This window comes from Pinus tabuliformis, chromosome 2_2 (assembly GCF_031772625.1).
Source record: "Pinus tabuliformis cultivar Carrire ecotype Pingquan chromosome 2_2, CPIR1, whole genome shotgun sequence".
NCBI classification, from domain to species: Eukaryota; Viridiplantae; Streptophyta; class Pinopsida; order Pinales; family Pinaceae; genus Pinus; species Pinus tabuliformis.
In genome coordinates this window covers 228183905-228193558 of record NC_142300.1, presented here as the reverse complement: position 1 = coordinate 228193558, position 9654 = coordinate 228183905, and the positions used below count along the sequence as shown (strand labels likewise).

Below are 9654 nucleotides of genomic sequence, written 5' to 3'. Positions count from 1 at the left end.
TACATCAATTTTAAATGTCAAAAATATTGAAATCATACCATGATTAATCACATGGAGGGAGCTTCATTGAAAAACAATTTTTTGGCAAAATCCTTCATTCAAGTTAGTATTGCCCACTCTAATCATAGATGCAAAAATTCACATTTGAGAGTATTATAGTTACCAATAGATGGGCTTCCCATTACAATATAATTAGATGGATTTATGTCCAAGGGTACTCATTAGGCCTTTTGTGAAATGGGCTCTATGTTTTGTAGGGTCCATTCACCCAGGAAAAAATGAGAAAAGGTATATTTTGGATTGCATTTCTTATGTTACTAGATGTGTAGAGGATAGATCTCTTTTTCATTCCACTATTTATAGATTGGTATTTGAGGATCTTTTTACCTCTTTCTATGAGCCAAGATCAATTTTAATAGATCGAGTGTAGTTCGCATAAAATATTGTATAAACCATCATTTAGTAATATCGAATTAAGCACTAGATGTTCTCTTATTACCATCCACAAGATAATGACAAATATTGTTCACTAACAAATTCCTTGAACTAATTCTAAAATATGAAGCATCATCATATGGATTTGGTATATTATCCTCTTATGCGACTTTGAGCTTACCAAACCACATGGACGATTATTACAAAGTTCACACCATAAGGAGTGGTATATGGATGGAAGGTTCCTCTTCTATTAAAATCTCTAATGAAGACATTTAGAACTATAGCATAGGTAGGTATGAACCTATAAAATGCACAACAACTAAGAATAACTTATCTACATAAATCGTATGTTATTCATCATGATTCCCACTTCTTCACCCCTGTGAGCATCACCCGATGCAATGAGTGCTAAGTGAACTATTCAAAAATCATGAGAAATTAGTCAGTTATGACTACCTCTCATGGAAATGGTCATACGTTTGAATGACTTACTTAACGCAGTTGAATCCCAAAAATGATATCCATCATGATTCCATTAAACCAACTACGACAAAATTCAATGGAATGGTAATTTTATTCAATAATTTTGAATAATTGTTGAAATAAAAAATCTCTTTGATAATAGTTTCATGAGAATTAAGATTATTATTGGGGAACATAATTTTTCCTTGGTTAATGCACAAGTGTTAAGATTATATCAACATCGAGTCATCCAAAAGGACTTCAATCAACATACCTTGCATTAATATGAAATGAAGGTAGTGAGAAGGGAGGATTCCCAACTTGCTACAATCTCTCTCTCTCTCTCTCTCTCTCTCTCTCTCTCTCTCTCTCTCTCTATATATATATATATATATATATATATATATATATATATATATAATGTTCAACTATGAAAATAGATCTCTAGCATAATTGAACATGAAATTTTCATTAAAAAATGGTAATTAGTTGCAAAATATTTTGCAAGTTATCTTGAAATGAGAAGGAAACTTCTATATTTAAGATAAATAAGTTGTTTGTTTAAAAAATTAGGAGTTCTCCTATGAAAATTTTTTCTTAATAGTAGTATCAGCGAAATGTGAATCAGGTCCCAAGGGGTAGCTCAATTGGTTGAGTTCTCGTGCCTACGTACCTTGCTTATTGGGAGGTCATGGGGAGAAATCCACTTAACACCGTTGGGGTTAGGCCTTGCTAGTTTGGCGGATAGGTAGATCCATTTTGGTTGATATACTTGGATTTTCTCATGGATGTAGCAATCAGTCAGTGTCTATGAACCACCCTTAAAAAAACTTGAATAAGGTATTTGAAAATCCTTCTTATTATAGATCTCAAGACAATTTCTCTTAATATTCTTACCACCATTATCATTCATCTCCACTATAATTAATTTTGTTGTCTTATGATTTCTAATAGTCATTTTCTTATCATTTCCGTGGAATATGAAAACAAATTTGATTTCAATTATTATTCTTTCTACTTGGTTTAAGTCTTCTAACAAGTCAAGACCAATGTTTTATAACTTCATTTCAAACTTTGAACATGAAAACTTTAACATGATTGTTCTAAAAATTCAATGTTTCCCTTTAGCTCTTGGAAACACTGCATTGTTCTAAATATGATTATTTAGCAGACAATTATCCTTAGATTTGTTGAAAAATAGATTTAACCTCACATTTATGCTAATCTTATTCACTACCAGCATTCTTGTAACCTTTATGTAATTCAATCACCATTTTTTTTAATAGTTACATGTTCCTATACCAATTAAAAGAAGACCCACAGCAAAACTATTTGAATGTATCTTACGACTCAAATTTATGCATGATAATTATCTATGGGATAAGAATCTATAGCTACCAAAGAATGTTTGATATATCCATTCCATCCCTATACGAGCCTTCACTGGCAACATTAATTTTTCTTTTACATTTTACTCAATGATCAAATCTAAGCATTAGGATGGGTCCCTCCTAGAATAAGCCCTAAATTTTGGTTGAACTTAATATATAGATATTCTAGGTTTAGCTCCTCATAGTAATCGTGTTCATCAAATTCATGATGCATCAAGGTTTCATTAAGTTGAACTTGACCTGATAAATCAACTTTTATGTCATTCTAATTTATTGAAAATGTGGAAAGTTATCGAACAAAGTGTTCATCGAATTCATCATGCATCAAGGTTTCATTAAGGTGAACTTTCATTAAGGTGAACTTGACGTGATAAATCAACTTTTATGTTATTCTATTTTATTGAAATTGTGGAAAGTTATCAAACAAAAAGCCTCCGCGCACATTTTAATTTGTATGCATAAACATTCCTACACCCTTACTCCTCCTTCACTATACACTCCACTCATGATCATTATTATCACTCTTATCCCTTTTCCACCAAATAAACCTACTATTTAATGTTATTCAGTATCATTATTACCCTCTTGATTTTCTTGCACGGATGTTGTTCAACCGTCCATCATCATGATTTACCCTCATTTCAAGTCAACTCTAGGATTTGAAATGTGACTTTTACCTGTATATCAAGCAGACCTTTATTCGCATTTCCAACACTTTACGCATTCAAAAGCGGCGATTCCTATTTCCAACTTTATAGAAAAGTTATTGTGCCCTGACATGCGCCTTCGATAGCGAGATATAACACGCACGCAGTGATGACTAAAGAAAAAAACAGCGTGTTATATAGGGCTATCCAGGGCGGCGCAATAACTTTTCTATGGGGTTGGAAATAGGAATCGCCTTCAAAAGCAGCGATAATTTCTCAAAAGAGTGTCTTTGTATAATTTCACATTGAGAGAATTGTGGCATCATGGAGAAATTCGGTGAAGTCAATATTTCTTTTGGAGTCTCTTCTGCAACATTAGCTCTTTCTTCTAAAGACTTTGACCTATGTTTCTCAATCCTATCATTATTTTGATCACTTTCTTCTTTTTAGAGTCTTTTCCTCACCACTAACTTCTTTTTCTAAAGACTTTTCTAGATTATTAATGTCACTAATGTCAAACTATTTCTCTTTATGCGATCTCCATTCCATATAATCTTGTTCGTATGCTTCTTAAAGATTTCAACCAATTCTACTTCTTGAAGCTCTCGAAACCTTTTTTTTTGAAATAATAAACCCAAAAATCGTCGTAATAAACATCGTGATAGCAGCGAGACATGTTAGACACTTTTGTAGGCATACATGTCAGACATTTTTGCAGTAGCATGACAGCAGCCAAACATGTCAGACACTTTTGCAGCCATACATGTTAGACATTTTTATAGCTTGCATCTCAGCGTGAAGATATAAGCTCTGAAGTGAGACGCGAACCATTCAGAAACCCAACAAAGGCATTTAAAGAATTTAGTACTTAGGTAAATAGATATGGGTAAGCATTAATTCAACGACATTGTAACCTGAGCGACTCTAATCACACTCAACAACAACATCAAAATTAATTTGGCTTTGTCATGAATTAAATGTAAGAGTTAAATATGAATGTGAAACTCATTTTGATTGTAAGGTGTAGAGAGGTTAGAGAGTCAGAGAGTAAAAAAAAGATTGCAAATGTGTGTGGGGAAAATGGTGGAGCAATTTTTAGTGGGCCCCTAAAAACAATAATGACTCTGTTTTACTTTGTGTTATTTCGCTTAAATTTAAATAGCTATAACTTTTATCTTACTTGGTGAATGAGTCACAGTATCATGTAAATATATTTCATATTTTAAAATTCTATACAAATTATTTCGCTTAAATTTAAATAGCTATAACTTTTATCTTACTTGGTGAATGAGCCACAGTATCATGTAAATATATTTCATATTTTAAAATTCTATACAAATTTTTTATTGTGTTGCTCTAAAAACTACTTCCTCATTTTTGGCGTGAGCAAATATTATTGATAAGCCTATCAAATAGCTGCGCGGTGCGCGAAATCCAAGTCTCGGAAATAACCTCGTGGTGCGGAAAACGAAAATCAAATTTCCTAAATTTTTTCTAACATATTTGCTGTCATTTACCCACGTAATTGGTTGTTTTTTCATTTTTATTTTTGCTCATAAAAATATTTAATAAGTTTGGAAAGGTCATGAAAATATCAACCTCTTCAAAGACGAATATTCCATTTTTTTGATAGCAAACGAAAAAAATTCAACTTTCAAAGGATTTTAGGTAGATTTTCAAAAACGGCCAAATAGTTCGTTTTACAGCATGGAAAATCCCTTGTAGGTAGGAAAAGCCTGCTCGCAACATGAAGTGGGATCGCGGTCAGATGCTGTCAGGAAGAGCCTTTTAGGGGCGGAGCCTTCACAAGATCTTAAATAGTCTCTGATCCATGGTCCAGTATTCTAGCGTGCTTCAACTTCATGTTGCTTACTACCTCAACAATAACAGGACTACATAATGTTTTGGAGGAGAATGCTGACTGCTACGAATTTGGAGGAGAATGCTCACTGGTACGAACGAGTCTTCAAAGAGGAGCTGGATATAGCGAGAACGTAAGAGCCGTGAAGTCGAAGGAGCCGACAGTTACGTCTCATTGGTTTCTAGGGCAACAGTATTGCGTCCTATAATCTGGGGTTCGATTCCTGCAAAGGCCAAATCCAAAACTGTGTTGGGACTCTTCCCCACGCAGTCTCACTCTACATCCCCAAATTACGGCTTCTAAGTCAACGAGCAACCGTTCCGCTTCGGAGGCTACAACTATGCCTGGGCCTCCGGCCTTCTGGATTCATTCACATGATGTCATGATTACTACAGCTGTTGCCCTAGCGATTACCCCAGTCTGCAATCTCGATGGAGGGACATGCCCACACGTCTACAACTTCCGCAGCTTCAACATACTCTATATTCCAGTACAGTGATGGGTGGTTTGACGATAAGTCACTTAGGCTATGACTAGGCAGACCGAAGTTCAAATCTCATTGAGTATATTGACCTGCTGTGGTGATGGCTAGAAGGGCAGATTCCCCTTTCCCGTGAGTCTGCTCTTGCTAAATCATAGAGACTTAGTATACCTGACTTGCAGGTGGTTGGTTATGCTCTTGGTGTTATAGTGGTAGCGTTGAAGTTTGATCCTAGCTCTCCCTTAAATTAGGCCAGACAATTACCGATTCACCATCTTGTAAAAAAGACATACTCCATACTCCATAATAACACGGCTACACGTTGCAGATTCTCTTATTCTCATTGGCCTACCAACATAAATCTCTTATTAGATCTTCCTCAAGAACTCTCTTGCAATCTTCCAGATCTCTCTCATACCAAAAATCGGGTAGCACAGAGAGCCAACTCATAAAACACCTTATTTTATGAAAGGCCTAGAATCTTTCCCTAGCAAATGATTATAATTATAATTTTTTTATTTTTTATCTTTTAAAGAAAGAAAAGTAATAATTTCTATAGATATATGCAATAACCCATAAATCACATATAACCTATACTAGTATATATACTCATAATTTAGGGATGTCTCTAAATGTCTCAAGGTCATTGAAAAGTGGAGCAAGATTCTAAATTCCAACTAGACATTATTCTTTCAACGTTACTACAAGAGCACTATTACTACTAGAGACCATGTTTGGATGAGATGGCATATTTGAGAAGGAAAGATCCAGTTTATGGAGAGACAATTTCTGTTTTCCACTTTTGGAGGAAATCAAGAGAAAGCTTCTCATATTATAGTCATCAATTTCAAATTTCGGGTTCGATTTTGAATTCTATTCGAATTCAATAAGATATGAGAAAAAATTGAATGAAAAAGTTTCAATCATGAAAAATTTCTAAAATATACATTTTAATATTTAGATATATATATTTTTTATTTTTTTTGACAATGACTTACATCCATGATTTTTTCTCTAATTCATTTTATAATTTGAATAATTTTTAAAATTATAGATAATATATTAACTTTACAGTTCAACAAAAAGAAAAGAAAAAATCCACATTTTCCCTTCTCTTTAAAAATTAAAATTTAACTTAGTTTTTAGCTTTAAAATTTATTTTTCCAAAATTCTATACTAATAAATAAATACAAATATAACTATTTTAAATTACAAAAATAACTAATCTAAATTTATTAATTTAGAATTTGTTAAAATAAAAGCAAAAGCGGAAAAAATGGAAAAAATTTCAAAATTTCCCTATTATTTCTATTTAAATACACACATTTATCTATATATATTCAAAGCCTTGACATTTTATGGTGTGGCCAATTCGAGACAAAACCATCCCCTCACATTTTTTTGCTTTCAGCAAGAAAAAAGCATAATGTATTATCATAATAGGATCAAAATACAGATATAGGCATCGTCTATCCCAATCCAGTTATAGCGAAAAAAAGCATTTGGGAAAGAAAAACATGCTTCCCAAATCGAGAAAACAATATAACAGTAAATACATCATACGAACACATATGTCATACATGCACAATGGTTCAGAATATTTAGAAAAAGATAAATAGAGGTAATTCTACCAGCAATATACATAGTGTATCATATCTTTCCTTCCAATATAGGTGGTCAGCAGATTGAAGAAAAGAAAATGGACACAAAATTATACCAAAAAAAAGGAATAATAGAAATTATCGAGGGAAAGGAAATTCCCCAACATCTAGAACATTGTCTGCTAAAGTTTTTTGAATGTGCATATCACCAATATTACCTTCTAAGGCTCTCTTTGAAAGTTCATCAGCTACTTGGGTATGTTCTTTATAGATGTGCATAATTGTTGAATTTTTGAACTGAGTTCATAGATGTCCAATTCTCCATAACCATCCAATGGGTGGTGGGTTGTTGATATTAGCACAACCATTTACCTGATCAATAATAATCTTAGAGTCCCCAAAAATATATATATCAAAATTATTGAGAAAATTTGTAAACCATAAAAAACCCCAGAAAGCCATTGCTTCAACCTTGATATTTATGCTACTTCCAACTTTTTAGTGAATCCTGTTTTCCCATTCTTTTAACATGGCTATCCAAAGCCACAACCAGAAATGTTCCTTTGCGCTACACCATCGTAAAAGCCTACTTGATACTCTATTGGATACTCGAGTTGGGGTAGGTTTGAGTGTGATGTGTTTTTTAATTGCAAGTATCAAGAAGAGTAATCCTAAAAAGATATGATACAGCGCGCTCATATACCAACCTGAAGTCTTCAATAGAATTACAAAAAAGATCTTATTCCACCATTTCCATAAAGCACAAAATAGAAAAACGGAAGAATTACAAAAAAAAAAAAAAAAAAAAAAAAAAACTCTTATTCAACCATTTCCATATAGCCCAAAATAGAAAAACTGGATGATCCTCTAAATTAGCTGCTGTGTACTCCACCACGTCATACAGTGCACAATGTTGTCATATTAATTGTAAAAAAAACGGAAATGCCAGTTTTCCCCATACCTAAACCATGGGGAAGCATACCCAAAAGCCAACGCATAGCTAATGGTTTCATGTCAGACCAGAAAGTCCGAGCGGTCCTTACAAAACAATCTGAAGTTACCAGTATTGCTTTTTCTGAGGGCCTGCTCGAATGGGAACACACTCGACGAATTGAATTTCAACGAATAATGCGCCATTCGAATCGACTGATTGATGAATTTACGATTTGTTTGCCTTCATGTGGACGAATTTAGTAACTATGATTGATTTCAAAAATCAAATTTTGAAAGGAAAAAAGTGAATTAGTATATTATTCGACCAATTGTCCATAAACACGGGAAAAAATAAAATTAATCTACATAGAAGGTGCAGAGAACTGCAATCGCAAATAGAACCTTGTTCTTCGCAAGATTAAGATCCAACCGGTCACGCTTACCGACGATACAAGGATGCAAGTTTTTCCTGGAATATAAGGAGCGCATTTTGCAATCCGAAATAGAAAGACATCACAGCTTCTAGTTTCAGGAAACATATATTTAACATGGGATTTCGTGGAGGAGCTTTAATCTTCGCTTATTTCTTCCAGCAGTAGTTTTCATATTTGTTTTACTGAGAGTTCTTAGCAATCCTAATGTCACGTTCGGCTTCCGATCATTACATTTAACCATACGTCTACCTTCACCTCCTTTTGATTCATCAGTGAAGGCATGGGCTAATCTCCTTCTAATAGAATTGGAGCCATTTGACCCTTTGCCATCGACTGTCTTTATTATGGGCGGCTTAGATTGGGTGTTAGAATGCAAATTAGCAGTAAAGGCGCTCGATTTATCAGATTCCATGAAACAGCAATCGCAGAATTCAATATTATCTTCATAGAAATATCTCTGCCGCAATATCTGCAAATTCATGATCAAACAGTATTATTATTGAACGAAACAGGAATCTGTACATGTCATTAATACAAGTCTTAAACATTGCAATGCTGAAAACTTTGTGTAGTGCTACTTGTGCTGGAAGCGGAATCGGCATTTGTTACACTGAAACAGATGCTCTGCAAAGCCTACATCCCCGCACATATAGCACTCCATGGTTTTCCTCTATTAATTAGACATATTATTTTTATTTTTATTTTGCTTTAATTGCATGATTGATGCTAGTGTCGGGTGATTAGGGTCTTAGTTTTATTTTGGATTCTCATAGCTGGGAGGTTTCATTTATTCGGAAAGTTTCAGATTATGTGGTCTAGCTGTTCTCATTCACCTCATTCTATTACTTTTATTTTTGTGCAATCCTTTCCCAAATTATGTGGTCTAGCTGTTCTCATTCATCTCATTCTATTATTTTTAGTGTAATATTTTTCATATTCTCATTCATCTCATTCTATTATTTTTAGTGTAATATTTTTCATATGTTGGTAATTTTCTTAAGTTTATAATTTATTTGTAAAGAATTTCTGCTCTAATATTTGGGAATTCTCTCATCCTAACATAACTCACAAGATACAAAGCTCTTAAACATGACATAGATAAAAGTTTATTAAATATATAGAGAACTTTGCAAGCATAAAGAATTTATAAATACTATTAAAACATCAATTTTAATACTGGCAAATATGATCATAAGAATGAACATTAATGGATAACAGAAAAAATATTGGTCATATGCCTTTTTATACATCACAGCATGTAAATTCAAGTTTTGAAAGTTAAATGTTCCATATCAACAAACATGGTTTGCAATGTTATTAGAAGCTCACAATAGCCAACCCACATGCAAGAATGAAACACTATGCATTAAATGAGACAAGATACAGACACCACCGACATGCAAGAA

At 33.4% G+C, this 9654-nt stretch overlaps 1 pseudogene; it reads right to left on the bottom strand.

Annotated features, from left to right (window-relative positions):
* Nucleotides 1–8357: 8357 nt before the first annotated feature.
* On the bottom strand, nucleotides 8358–8909 carry LOC149192150 (uncharacterized; annotated as a pseudogene).
* Between the last annotated feature and the right edge of the window lie 745 nt (nucleotides 8910–9654).